Source organism: Macaca mulatta, chromosome 9 (assembly GCF_049350105.2).
Source record: "Macaca mulatta isolate MMU2019108-1 chromosome 9, T2T-MMU8v2.0, whole genome shotgun sequence".
In the NCBI taxonomy this organism is placed as follows: Eukaryota; Metazoa; Chordata; class Mammalia; order Primates; family Cercopithecidae; genus Macaca; species Macaca mulatta.
Window position 1 is genome coordinate 101,128,930 of NC_133414.1, and position 14,825 is coordinate 101,143,754.

At 37.5% G+C, this 14,825-nt stretch overlaps 1 non-coding gene across 1 annotated transcript; it reads right to left on the minus strand.

The window, feature by feature from the left end:
• Window positions 1-14,136: 14,136 nt before the first annotated feature.
• LOC114670249 (small nucleolar RNA U13) lies at window positions 14,137-14,237 on the minus strand. The gene has a single exon (XR_003719729.1). It is a non-coding gene; the product is annotated as a small nucleolar RNA U13 (small nucleolar RNA).
• Between the last annotated feature and the right edge of the window lie 588 nt (window positions 14,238-14,825).

Here is a 14,825-nt window from a genome sequence, read left to right on the forward strand (position 1 = left end):
AGTCGCTTCTAGATTTTTTGAAATAGCATCAGTCAGATTGATACTAGCCCTTCTTTGTATGTCTGGTAGAGTTCAGCTGTAATTCGATTTGTTTCAGGGTTTTTTTGGTTGGTAGATTTTGTATTAACAATTCAATTTCAGGACTCACTATTGTTCTGTTTGGGATTTCAATTTATTCCTGATTCAACATAGTGTGTAGTTTTTGGGATACCATTAGCTTCATAATTCTTTAATAACTACAGAAGCCAAGAATCATTGCATATGTAAAGTAACTCTTTTTTTTTAAATTTATTTATTATTATTATACTTTAAGTTGTAGGGTACATGTGCATAACGTGCAGGTTTGTTACATATGTATACTTGTGCCATGTTGGTGTGCTGCACCCATCAACTCATCATTTACATCAGGTATAACTCCCAATGCAATCCCTCCCCCCTCCCCCCTCCCCATGATAGGCCCCGGTGTGTGATGTTCCCCTTCCTGAGTCCAAGTGATCTCATTGTTCAGTTCCCACCTATGAGTGAGAACATGCGGTGTTTGGTTTTCTGTTCTTGTGATAGTTTGCTAAGAATGATGGTTTCCAGCTGCATCCATGTCCCTACGAAGGACACAAACTCATCCTTTTTTATGGCTGCATAGTATTCCATGGTGTATATGTGCCACATTTTCTTAATCCAATCTGTCACTGATGGACATTTGGGTTGATTCCAAGTCTTTGCTATTGTGAATAGTGCTGCAATAAAGTAACTCTTTTATTCATACTATGTAGATTCCTACCTACTTCATTTGTAGAAAATATATGAAAATGAGCAGGAGATTTTAGTTTAGTTTACTGAGACATTAAATTTTAACATAGGAAGTATGTTATAATGTAGCCTATAAGAGGACAAAAGCATAGAAGTTTAAGCCTCATAAACAACTTTTAGTTATCTACTAGATCAGTGTGACCTATAGAAAAATCTCAACTTGGTTCGAATTCTAGCCTCAACACTTACTAGCCATGTGGCCTTTGTCAACACATATTATGCCTCTGGACCTTAATGTCCTTATGTGTAAAATGTGTATAGGGTTGATGTGAAGGTCAGGTGATATGTATCAAACACTTAGTGTGATACCTCAGGCAGTGAAAAAAAAGGATAAATTATGTATGAGGCAAGAATCTTTTGACCCCTTCAGTTTCCTCCAACTCCACCTATTTTCACAACTACTACCCCACCTGTCACGACCCTAATTTCTCCTTAGTCCTCATTGTTCTGCTGCTGAGAACACTCAGTAACTTTCCCTGAGTGTGTTGGATCTTTTGCCTTGGCTGACCACATGAGTTTCCGGCTCTTACCATCAGTTCTGGTTTTAAATAAACACTACACAGCAAAGTTTGGGACCTAGTATCTCAAGATGTCACTGAAGAAACTGGATGACACAACCCAGAAGTGCAGGGGCATTATCTCCTTGTGGGTCAAAAATTTGACCATTGGGAAACAGCAGTTGGGAAGAATCTTGGCAGACAAATACTCTCTACATCCTGTTTTCTTACAGGATAGTTTCTCCTTGCCACCCAAAAGGAGAATATCCAATTAGACATGCCTTCTGAGCAATACTTATGTATTTTCATCACTTGCCTTGGAGCAGTAGGCAGTATCATTTCAGAGCACATCCTGCCTGGTCAGGAATACTTAGACATGCATTACAGAAGAGTTCAGGTCTACATGATATTGCCATCACTTCCCATCTTGGGCTAAGATGCTTTCATGCAGATTCTGGGCAAGAAATTGCTAAGGCCCGTGACACAAACTGATAAACTAACAGAAAGCTCATTTCTTATTCATAATGTTCCTGGAAACCTCTTTTGCAGATTAGCCTCTCTGGAAACCTGGAAATAGTAACATAGAAAAGAAACATCCCAGCTGTGTGTTTCATCTTAATGAGGAATTATTTAAGCTAGAAAACTCAAGCATCCTCACCTTTTTCTCTCTCACCTTCCACATCCTATTTATTACCTATGCTGGTCAATGTAACTTATTAATACTTTCCCTGTTCTTTGTCTCGTTATAGTCCAGACTCATCACTTTTCTGGACAAAATGCTCAGACCTTCTGATCTGCTAGCCTCCCATCTCACCCTACTTGAACCTTTTCTCCGAACTGCTGTCAGGTCAGTCTTTCTAAAATATAAGGCAGATTCCTTTATGCCTCTGCTAACAAATCCTCAATAATCCCTCACTGCCTTTTGCAGAAAGCCTCAGGTTAAACTCATTCTATGACCATTTCCCAACCCCTGACCCCCTGCTGTTACAGAATAATTCTGAAACAATGTAATAAATATTGCAGAGAGAAATGCTAAGTGCTATTCTCTGTATTTGTCATAACAGTATGCACTCATGAACAGGATTAGTGCCCTTAATAAAAGAGACTACAGAGAGCTCTCTCACCCCCTTCCACCATGTGAGGGTGCAAGGAGAAGATGGCCATCTATGTACCAGGAAACTGGTCTTCACCAAATACTGAATCTGCTGGCCCCTTGATCTTGAACTTCCCAGCCTCTAGAACTGTAAGATATAAATTTCTATTGTTTGAAAGCCATCTAACTTATGTTACTTTGTTATAGCAGCCAGAACAAAGACAGTAACTTCAATTCCACCTGAAAGTAGTGTCAATTCATCTTATCAGGTAATGTCATGTTAATAGTATTACTCTGGTTTTCTTTATGGAAATAGTTTTTCATTCCTGGGAAATTAATAATAAAAGGTAAGCCAAACTTGTATGTGCTAGGTTTAAGAACAAGTGACCAGCCTGGCCAATATAGTTAAACCCTCTCTCTACTAAAACTACAAAAATTAATCAGGCGTGGTGGCGCACACCTGTAGCTTGAAGGAGGCAGGAGAATCACTTGAACCCAGGAGGCAGAGGTTGCAGTGAGCCGAGATCGTGCCACTGCAGTCCAGCCTTGGCAACAGAGTGAGACTCTGTCAAAAAAAAAAAAAAAGAATAAGTTTTGTAATCAGTGGGATAGTCTCCTAATATTTGAATTTAAAGTGTTTGTAGCATTTAAGAGATTGTGACGTATAAGGCTTGCAATTCCTAATAAACTATGTAATTAATTTTAGAGTTTTGGATTTAAATTGAATGTTATAAAATAATTTGCCAAAATAAATAAACTGTATTGTGTGCTTAAGGTATTTGAGATTAACTATATTTGTAAGTTAATTTATTAAGTGTATGATTAAGTATTTAGGAAAAACATGATAGGGCTCCAAATTTTAAAGTGTTCAAAAAGAAAATTATTAGGAATGCATTTAAAATATTTAAATAATTTAATTTACTAAATTTGTAAATACTAATTTTTAAAACTTGAGGTGATTGAACACTTGTCAAAGCCTCTCCCAGAAGTAATAGTTCTTATTTGCAAAACATTGACTCAATACATAAGTTTATAAGATTGACAAAAGACATAAAACCTTGAAAAAAACTAGGTAAAATTTCTACTATAATAAATGAATATTAATTTAAAACTCAGGTAGCTTCAAATAGTTTATTTAAACTTGAAAGCTTTCCTCCGAAGACAAAAACTGGAGATCAGAAACTCAATTTCTAATTTTAAAAGTATAGAAATTTCAAGTAAAAAACCACTACAATTAGAATTAAAGTTATTTTATTTATGGTGACAACAAAAGAATAGTCTGCGAGATTTTGCAAAGACTCAAAAAATATGATAGACATATATACTTTTTAGGAGGAAAAATGGTTCAAACGTAAACTTTTAATGGCAAAGAGATTTATTAAAATTAAAATATCAGGAATAAAAATGCAAACATACATATTCCTTACAGGTCTTCATCTTTACCATCAATTTAAAACTAAAATTTCCAGACCCTGCTAGGAAGATTCTAGAGTTTGGGGGCCAGTGCTTGGCTGTGTAGTGTCTTACTTAGTTTTCCTCTTCTGCTTTATTCTCAGTACTGAGAAATATGTTTTCTGGAGCCACATTCTTCATTCCATCAATTGGTTGGAATCTCTTTTTTGAGTAAAAGTCATAATCATCCTACTGGTAATATTCTATTAAGTAGCTGTACATCAACAATGGCTTAGCTCTTTATACTTTTAGGTATTGGTCTGTATGAATGACAAAGAAGAGATATACAATAACCATTTTAATTGCCAAGTAATTTGCAAAACTTTTTAAAATAAAGATATTACACTAAGTGATGTGAATCATTGATCACATCTTACAAAAAACACTTACAAAACACACAAAAACTTCCATTCTAAGAGTTTATCCTTGTGCCTTGAATCAAGTAGGAAGTTAAGATTTACAGCCTCATAAAAATTAAAATGACAATTACAATACAAAATTCTAAGAAATAGGAACTTATTAAAAATTGTATACTTAAGAGAAAAGAAAAATATTGCATGTGTTTCCTCTTAGAGTATTAGGAAGTCATTTACTTGAAAAAAATACAGAAACACTAAAACACAATATTGGATCTACCTTTCCTGGAAAAACAATAGAGGTGCAAACACACATACACAGACACACCCGCACACCCGCTCACACTCTCTCTCTTTCTCTAATTTGCTCCAGTGTTTTTTTCTTCCTGGAACTTCCAAAATCATCAAGAGGTCAAATTTACTTTGTTTCTAATTCCTTTGGCTCTTACTGTTTAAACAACCATCACCTTATCATTTATTACGATATTCCTTGATTTAGACAGTTAAATGGTTTATTACATAACTTTATAATGCTATTAGGTATCATCACTAATCATTTTATAATTTCCTGTCTTATCTCTTCAACTGGATTATAAATTATTTAATAAGAGCCTGAGTATTATTATGATTTTGGAGTCTCAGAGTTTACTGATTTAAGAAACTGTGCACATCGTATTTATTGAATCAATAAATATTGCTTAAATGAACTGGGATTTTTAATCTACATGATCAATGAGTTCTTTCTAAACTTCCTGTATTAACTCAGAGCAAATGCTTTCTATTCCTGAGACCATCTCTAAATCCTAAAGGTCCATCTCAAGCCCATACTTCTGTATGAAGCCTTCTAAAGCCCTCCAAAACCACAGACATTGACATTTTTAATCTGTACAGTTCATTTGGAAGTTTATCATGTACTTTTGGAGGATAAATCTTATATTTTAGTTTACTTAGTGCATTAAAACTTATATTTTCACATTTTGTAACCGTATTGTGAGCAGTTTGACAGCAGAAATACCACATTCTAAAGTCAGAGGCCTGGCTTGGAACCATGGTCCAGTCACTGACTGGTTATGGGACCTCCATATGATGCCTGGTAGGTGCTCCCTGAATGTTTGTGGGATACATGAATACATAATTTAAACCATCTGAGTCTCAATTTCTTCATTTATTAAGCAGGTGTAATTGTACATAACTTAGAGGAATGTTGTGAAGACTAAGAGACATACTGTGTTAAATACAATAATCTATCATATAATATGTTTATTTCAGGACATACTACAGGCATTTGCCTGCCTTTACGTCTTCCATAGACTTAGTGTGTTTTCTTTATTAGGATTCCCAAGACACCTTTCTTTTTGCCTTTGAAAGAAAATAAACTCAATTCATCTTTTATTCCTTCCCTCATTGTACCCCATTTATTGCCTTCATGACATTTACCCTGATGCATATTTCTTGGTGTTCTTAGGACTTTATTGTCAGTGTGCTTCTCTAAACATCCAACCACACGGTGTCATTCACCTCTATGACCCATGTGTATCTTGGCCAGAGCCTGCCAAACCACTTGGAACTTCTTCTGAGGCTTATCACTTTCAGGCTGATTAAATATAGGCTGTACTCCTGGGTCACTTGTGTGAGTCACCCTCAGGATAACAGGAAACAACCTCTGCTGCTAGCCCAACCCTATGGTGAGACACCGAGAATGAATTATCCTTCCCTGGGAGGCTGTGTTGGAGGGTCCCTGGCAGGAGTTTGTGGAAATTTCCCCACCAAGGCCTAGAAGTGCATTTGCTCCCAAGAGAGGTCTATTAACTCCTTCAGAACAAACAGACTCATTCCTCAAGGACCATCTTTAGCAGGAGTGTTCTAATATTTGAATACATAAAAAAACCACCAAAGGAATTTGTTTAAAAATTCAGATTTCCCAGATCCCACTTGTAGGAGGGCTAATTTGTGAGGAGTATCACCCGGGAATCTGCATTTAACAATCCCAACTCTTTCCCCTGCCCATTATATTGATGCAGGTGGCCCCAGTTCAGGAAGGGTTGTCAGGCTACCAATAATTCTTTTCTCCACATTGGCCAGCACTTTCCTTGGCAGGGCCACGTCAGTCCCAAAGCCACATATAATACTAATTGTGCTGGTAGGATGATTTTTTTTTTTTTTTTTTTTTGAGATGGAGTTTTGTTCTTGTTGCCCAGGTTGGAGTACAATGGTGCGATCTTGGTTCATGGCAACCTCTGATTCCCGGGTTCAAGCAATTCTCCTGCCTCAGCCTCCTGAGTAGCTGGGATTACAGGTATGTGCCACCACACCTGGCTAATTTTGCATTTTTAGTAGAGACGGGGTTTCTCCATGTTGGTCAGGCTGGTCTCAAACTCCCGACCTCAGGTGATCTGCCCGCCTTGGCCTCCCAAAGTGCTGGGATTATAGGCGTGAGCCACCGCGCCCGGCCAATATGATATCTTTACTATTTGATTGGTTGCTTTGGCAACATTAATTCTAGCAGAACCAGAAGCAATCAACAGACTTAGCCTTTCGGATTTTCAACAGTTTAAAAGATAGACTCATGACTACCTAAAAATAGTTTCTAGCTCTCAATGACTTCTGGTATATGTTCAGGAAAAAAAAAAATCAAGACATATGTGTAGTGGCTGGCAGATCTGAAGGGTCTGGGGACCATGGGAAGAACATTGTCTTCAGATAGCTAAACCAATGTTCTCACAATGTTGTGAGAAGTTGGAGTGGGTGGCAGGGCATTTGTCTGTGCAGCGCCAGGAACACAATGAGCCCAGCAGATTGCATCCTGATCTACACCCAAGTCTCACTGTGTTCAGCTCAATGATTTGTCTCACAAACAGTGCTGTGACTACTATGGTATCAGTTTATAGCCAAAACAAATTTAAATAATGATCAAAATGTGGTCAACTCTTTGAAGTTGAGAATACTATTTTACTCTCTAAGTAATTTCAAATTGTCCTTGTCCTTTCGTCATTCTATCTCTAGGTCTTTGCTGACTGAGTGTTCACTCTCTAAAATGTCTTTCTTTCTGCTTCTGTACCTGGTGAATTCCTACTTATTTTTAAAATTAAACAATTCATCCATGAAACCCTCCATAATTTCCAGGCAGAGCTAATTCTCCATGGGTCTTGTGTTTCTGCCTGCCTTGTGAGTGAGGCACCGGCTGTCCTGTTGGTCCTTTCTTTTTAAGAATGTTTACATGGCAAATAGCTTTGGAAGATAGATGTAATGTTTCTCTCTGAAGGAAATGGCAGATTTCCTTACCGTATGGTATGAAAGATGCAGGCTCCCTAAGCTCAGGGACCCTCCGCTGTGAAATACATCTACTGCTTGTCAAACATCTATCTAAAGTGCTCTTGTGGGAATGGTTGGGAAAAACGAACTGAAGCAAAGAGGATACTTAGGTTTGTGTCATGAGTAATAGAATTATTCGTCTTTGGTGCTATAGTCTTGTGTCTTTTGCCAGCTTCTATGAAATTGTGTTAGATTAATTTGTTAGCCTGCTAAGAAAATAAAATTCCAAATCCTTCACAGTTCTTGATAAATGCTCCCCCTGTTGACTGCTTTTATGATAGTATTGTTCATCTTACTTGTTGAAATACTCAGTTTATATTGTGAGATCCTCAAGGGAAGTGGCTGTTTTATTCATCTTTATTCTTCCAACATCTAGTACATGATGAGCTCTCTCATTATATAATAGAAGGGCTTCTGGGCCCAGCGCGGTGGCTCAGCCTGTAATCCCAGCACTTTGGGAGGCAGAGGCAGGCAGATCACTAGAGGCAGGGAGTTTGAGACCAGCCTGGCCAACACGGCGAAACTCTGTCTCTACTAAAAATACAAAAATTAGTTGGGCGTGGTGGCAGATGCCTGTAGTCCCAGCTACCTGGGAGGCTGAGGCAGGAGAATCGCTTGAACCCAGGAGGCAGAGGTTGCAGTGAGCTGAGATTGCGCCACTGCACACAAGCCTGGGCAACAGAGAGAGACTCCATCTCAAAAACACCGGGGGAGGAGGAAAGCTTCTGCTTAAGAACAAAGGAAGCTTCATAAGGCTGTTTGTTTCAAAGTTTAAAGTGACATACTAGTGAATGAGAAAACTGTCTGTTAGTGGTAGAAAGGGTTGATATGCTTTTGCTTGTATGTATACCTTGTGTGAATGTTTATAAATTTATAAATTTATAACTAGAGGAATTTGATTCACCTCAACTGACCAATGAATTGTGTTGAATTAAATTAAGTTATTATTTGCAATTTCTCCCTTTAAATGTACTTATTGAAAGTAAACTTCTTAGAATAGAGAAGACTAGGAGGAGTGAAAATGAGGGTGAAGTTACGAAAAAATCAGGAGCAATTTAAGGACACATATTTGGGGCTGGGAGAAACGTCCTTCAGAGAACAAGAAATGGATTGGTCCAAGGGAGCATTCTTACATCCAGCCAGCCCAACGTGCAGTCAGGATCTCCCCACTAATATTTTTCACCTAATTTTTACCCCTACTTATTTCCTAATGGTTATCACTTATCTCCCATGCCTTTTCTGATTCAGTACCATAAACAACAAGAACATATGACCCAGGATCAGAATCGGTACTTATCCCAACACACATCCATAATGAACATCTTAGCATTCTTTTCTGCCAAAGCAGGAATCAGTGTATTAACTTAGTTCTCCAGCTACCCATACTCATCAAGAGGAGTTGATATATGCATTAAATCAATATGCCATTCCAGACAAATCCCTCAGAAATAATTCTGTGGAATGTGGTATACATAAATGATAAACCCACCCAGAAGGGTAACTCTGAACTAATGATAAACCTAGGCACCAGGCCCAGAAGAAGTGCAAAAAGTAATTTTCAGAATGAAGAATCAAACTCCCATGGAGATGAGCACCATATTCCATAAAAAGCACAGACACCCTTGACCACAGCAGCTCCATAGCTCTTTGACTCACTGTTGTCCTTTGCCCTGTCAGCTGCTTTTTCCTCAAAGAGAAAGGAGTGAGGTGAGGCAGGAGGATTTACTGTCCTGCCTGCTCACCATGTAACTAAGCCATAGTCCTTGAAACCCAACCATTTATTCTCTCTCAAGGGTTCTTTCCCCAGCGTAGAACTTATATCCCTAAGCTGTACCAACACTCCCAGCATAGCTCCAGCTCTGTGATTACTGTCTCTCACTGCGTGCCCCTCAAGTTTCCCCGCAACACTGGTACTTGGCCTGTTACAGGCCTACACAATCTAAGTCAATCTCTCTGTGCCTTCAGTAAGGCTAATCTGATTTAATTCATCCATGGTACTATACTTTTGCCATAGGGCCTCACTCTCCTCAGAGGTTACAAGAGTATTTTAGCAACAGTCTTCCAAATGAAAGGCCAGCAACTTTGTTGTCTGCTCAAAAGTGTGAGTCTTTGGGGACGGTTCAGTATAAGCAGGATTATCTCTGGATTGTGTAGAAGGTTCACTGAGTGAGGAGGAATAGTGGAACAAAGCATTTAAGAACTTTGGCTGTCCCATCAGATGGACTGCGTTCAAATCCTAGATATGCCACTTATTAACTGTGCGGACTTCAGCAAGTCATTTGGTTTCTCCCAGTTTCCTTTTCTATAAGGTCAAAATGAAAAGTACAGCAAATGAAGTCCTGCATTATACTTGGCATACTGCCTGGCACATAGTAAGTACTCAATAAATATTAACTTGTCTCATTACTTTTATTATTACTTATGTCACATCTCATTTCACATCACAGAAATAGCAACATATCTGACAGTATAACCTATCCAGATGTATCCTTTTCAGGAAGTCTCCTCCTTAACATTTCTACTGGTTGCTAGAAGGCAGAGATCTTGCCATTTTGTTTGTCCTTTCTTTTCCCATGGAATATCACAGTATAATTTTTTAGTAGAGCCTACAAAAATTGTGGATGATGAATGTGTGCTTTTTCTATATTGTTGGTTGGCCCAATGCTTTCTTTGAACTACTTGGGAAATCATACAGATACAAACACTTGAAGATTTAAAATTTGCTTCTCGAAGTTTTACTTGATCTGCTCAGACAGCTATGGTGCCAGATAAATGACTTTCGGACCAGGACGGTCTTTTTCTTTTATGACAGAGCTACCATCTTGACATCTGAATCTGAAATCCTAGTAGCTTTTACCTCTTTTTCTTCCCCTTTTGCTTTATTTCATTTTAGGAGTGACCTTTTTATTTGTAAAAGTATCCTTATAAAAGAAATAAATGTTCACTGTAAGAAAGCTAAAGCAATTAAAACATACAAAAGGTAAAATGTCTGTTCATATCCTTTGCCCACTTTTTGATGGGGTTGTTTGTTTTTTTCTTGTAAATTTGTTTGAGTTCTTTGTAGGTTCTGGATATTAGCCCTTTGTCAGATGTGTAGATTGCAAAAATTTTCTCCCATTCTGTAGGTTGCCTGTTCACTCTGATGGTAGTTTCTTACAGACACATGAAAAAATGCTCATCATCACTGGCCATCAGAGAAATGCAAATCAAAACCACAATGAGATACCATCTCACACCAGTTAGAATGGCAATCATTAAAAAGTCAGGAAACAACAGGTGCTGGAGAGGATGTGGGGAAATAGGAACGCTTTTACACTGTTGGTGGGATTGTAAACTAGTTCAACCATTATGGAAAACAGTATGGCGATTCCTCAAGGATCTAGAACTAGATGTACCATATGACCCAGCCATCCCATTACTGGGTATATACCCAAAGGATTATAAATTATGCTGCTATAAAGACACATGCACACGTATGTTTATTGCAGCACTATTCACAATAGCAAAGACTTGGAAGCAACCCAAATGTCCATCAGTGACAGATTGGATTAAGAAAATGTGGCACATATACACCATGGAATACTATGCAGCCATAAAAAAGGATGAGTTTGTGTCCTTTGTAGGGACATGGATGCAGCTGGAAACCATCATTCTTAGCAAACTATCACAAGAACAGAAAACCAAACACTGCATGTTCTCACTCATAGGTGGGAACTGAACAATGAGATCACTTGGACTCAGGAAGGGGAACATCACACACCGGGGCCTATCATGGGGAGTGGGGAGGGGGGAGGGATTGCACTGGGAGTTATACCTGATGTAAATGACGAGTTGATGGGTGCAGCACACCAACATGGCACAAGTATACATATGTAACAAACCTGCACGTTATGCACATGTACCCTACAACTTAAAGTATAATAATAATAAATAAATTTAAAAAAAAAAAAACATACAAAAGGTAAAAACAGACATTCACTCTGCTCAACAATAATTCCACTTCCCCTGTATTTCCCTCTAGGCTTTTCTCTCTCTCTCTCTCTCTGTGTGTGTGTGTGTATGAAATCACATATAGAAGTGTTGGTATAACTAAACAGTAATTTACTTTTTCAAGATAATGGAGTAATATTCTAGATATTGTGGCAGACACTGCCAGTTGCCCACTCAGTGTCTATTACCTTTTCTTAACTAACAGAAACTCCCATTTTGTTCAAAGCAGCCTTGTATCCAATTCAAAAACTACTTTTCCTAACCTTACTGACAGCTAGGGATTGTCTTGTGACACAGTTCTAGCTAATGAAATGGAAGTGGAAATCTGCTGAAGATTTCTAAAGTTTTGCTCTCCTGAGGTAGGTGCCATCCCTGCCTCTTCATTTTTCCTTCTGCCTCCTACCTGAAAGGAAAATGAAAACCCAGAGCTGGAAACTCGTGACCACTTAGTGATGACCAAAGCTTCCTGTTAAGGAGCATAGAGAAGAAATATAGGAAGGAGCTGGGTCCCTGATGAAATTTGTGGTGCTTTACACTGAGTTCTCCCTGGGTTTCTGCCCTTTGATTCCTTGTTATAGAAGCAAAGTACGTCTTATTATGTATAGCAGGGCCACAGTTGGGTTACAGCTATGCAGAGACATTGATCCTTACAGCCCTCTGAGTTGAAATGTAAAAGAGAGGATGAGGGGGCCTGGGAAGAGAGGTCCTTGGTTGACTTCTTCAGTCCACAAATAGCCCTCCCCTCCCATACTTTATTAAAATAGAATTGTGTATGAGTATCTCGATGTAAAAAAGAAATTAAACCTGCATGTGTAGATTTCTGTATTAGATTTGAATCAATCCTAATTGATACAGCTATTGGTCTTCATTTTCCTTTTTGTGCTACAGAGTATCTTAACTATCTATTCATTCATATATATAGCATCTTCTTTATATATCAATACAGTATTCTGTGCCATGGATCTACTATGGCATGGCATTCTCTACATGATAGTAGTTCATTTTCTTTTTTCTTTCTTTCTCTCTTTTTTCTCCTCATTTCACCAATACTGCACTGAGTATTTCTATGAGTATTTGTGTACTTCTGTAATTTTCCCTTCAGAAAAAATTTACAAAACTGGAATTGCTTGGTGAAGAATATGTATCATTTAAGTGTTTAACTGCTCACAGATACTGACATCATCAAATTGCCTTTCAAACTGATACCAATATACATTTCCACCAATAGTAAACCTGCTTGTTTTCCCAACCCTACCCATTATGAGTTGCAATCCATCTTTTTATTCATTATCAGTCATATTTTTTCTGTTTTGCCCTCTTTGGTCTGAAGGTTGAAAGGAGAGAAAAAATAAAGGTTGAGATACCTAAAATCTTCATCCTGTCATATGACTGTAATATGAGAAAAACACTAGAGGAATACTAACCATTAAGCTCTATCTCCTAAAGAGCTTATGTGGCACTGAAGCTTTCAGGGGAAACTTGGAAAAATGCATTTTATATTTCTGGGGGGAAAATTACCAAATGTAGTTTATTGCCAACATCATTTGGTGTTCCAGAGAAATGGGCCTTTTCTTACAATGTTGTGGTTTATATCAATTGGTGTTAACATTTCATAGTAATTTAGCAATGAGAATTAAACATTTAGAAGTGCATCCATCTCTATTTCAATATTTTTAGAAAGCTGTAATAGTCATAAAACCAAATATTTATTTACAAGGGTGTTTGCTACAGCATTACTCAGAATAGAAAAAATAATCTAAAAATAAAATTTGAAACTACCAATAAGTACTTTATTAAATAGTTTATTTGATACCCACACATTTGATACCCATCGTATTATCTAGTAGTTTAAAGAGTCATGTTTAAATGATAATTTTTGAGCAAGAAAATACTTCTGAAAGATTGTTAAGAGACAAAGGAGGATACACAAGAACATATATATATAATATGATACCCTTTTAATGGTATATATGGAAGATATTTACACCAAAATATTCACCGTGAGTATACAAGATATGACATGGCTTAGATATGTGACTCTGCCCAAATCTCATGTCAAATTGTAATCCCCAACATTGGAGGTGGGGCCTGGTGGGAAGTGATTGGATCATGGGGGCAGTTTCTCATCAATGGTTTAGCTCCATCTCTCTTGGTGCTGTTCTCATGAGAGAGTTTTCATGAAATCTGGTTGGTTAAGTGTGTATGTGGCGCCTCTGCACCTCTCTCTTGGTCCTGCCCTGGCTATGTAAGATGGGCCTGCTTCCTGTTTGCCTTCCTCCATTATTGTACGTTTCCTAAGGCCTCCCTAGAAGCCAAGCCGATGCCAGCATCATGCTTGTTGTACGGTCTGCAGAACTATGAGTCAATAAACCTGTTTCCTTACAAATTACCCAGTCTCAGGTATTTCTTTATAGTAATGCAACACACTAATACAAGATGGTTGAGATTGTGAATGAAATTTTATTGACTTCCTCTCCTCTTTTTTAGTAGTTTAAAGTTTTATACTTTAAATAATTATTCCTTATGCAATGAGACAAAGGATATATTAACGAAATAGCAAAAAGCTTAAAAATAGTAGTGATCTTCCTTTAAATTTCCTAGGGAAGATGGTGTGGCCTTTTTATTTTCACATCACACAGGTAACATGCCACAGTCATAACAATTTTTGAGGGAAGCATATCTCACACATGAGCCTAAAAACTCAGTCACACGTGTGAGATACAAAAGAATCAATGTGTTCTTTTGAGAAATATAAGTAAGTTTGAGAAATACAAGTAAGTTTGAGAAAAAGCTGAAAGCCTAATAAATAAGTACTAAAGCCATGCTAATGAATAAAGAGACTCAACATGGAGAAAATGTCTACAAATTTAATGAAAATTCAATAAAATTTCAAACAAGTTTGTGTGTATGTGTATGTGTGTGTGAATGTGTACATGTAGAAATTAACAAGATGTCTCTATAATTTATATCAGAAATGCAAAAATCTAAGAATAACTAAGATAATATTACAAAGGAAAAACAAACCTTACTGGTTTATACACTACTAGGTATTAAGAAATGTTGTAATTAAGCAGTTTCAGTGTGGTACTTGTGCAAGAATAGACACACAGACCAATGAAACAGATAGAGGGTCCAGAAACAGACCTACATATTCAAGGTCACTTGATTGTTGGAGTGTAGTGGGGGAACGGAAAGGATGCTTTCAATAAATGATGTTGGGTCAAGTGGATATACATATTGGACAAAAGAAATTTTCATTCCTAATTTTTGTTTTCACTGTAAATAGAAATTAATTTCAGATGGACAGATGGTAGACTG